This window comes from Priapulus caudatus, unplaced genomic scaffold (assembly GCF_000485595.1).
Source record: "Priapulus caudatus unplaced genomic scaffold, Priapulus_caudatus-5.0.1 Scaffold2389, whole genome shotgun sequence".
Classification (NCBI taxonomy): domain Eukaryota; kingdom Metazoa; phylum Priapulida; class Priapulimorpha; order Priapulimorphida; family Priapulidae; genus Priapulus; species Priapulus caudatus.
Genome location: NW_014579450.1, coordinates 10,140 through 10,568, shown reverse-complemented (window position 1 = coordinate 10,568; position 429 = coordinate 10,140).

Here is a 429-nt window from a genome sequence, read left to right as displayed (position 1 = left end):
CTTTACCATCGAAAAATCGCGTTCTAACGTAGCGGAATGTATTCGCGACGCCCTGAAGGGGCCCCAGCTCGATTCGCGTGAGCACACGCGGCACGGTTTCGGAGGAGATACGGAAAACGACACTTCGGCTCTTTCTACTATTATATAGTAGATGGCGGCAGGACGCAATGATTTCCGAGAAAAGTGCAGTAGAAAACGCATCACTGCTAGTGATAATTGCTGTTATTGTGTAAACTCACATATGTGGCATTTCGACTTGATATGGTCAGCCGGTAGTATAAATAATTATAATAACGGCAGAAATTCGTGTTATTGAAACTTTCTATTCGCGTAAACTTACGTCACACACTGTATCTTTGTTTTGCTTAATACCGCCATCATTAATTAAATATATAAGTGCGACTGCCCGTACCATCGTCAATATACGTG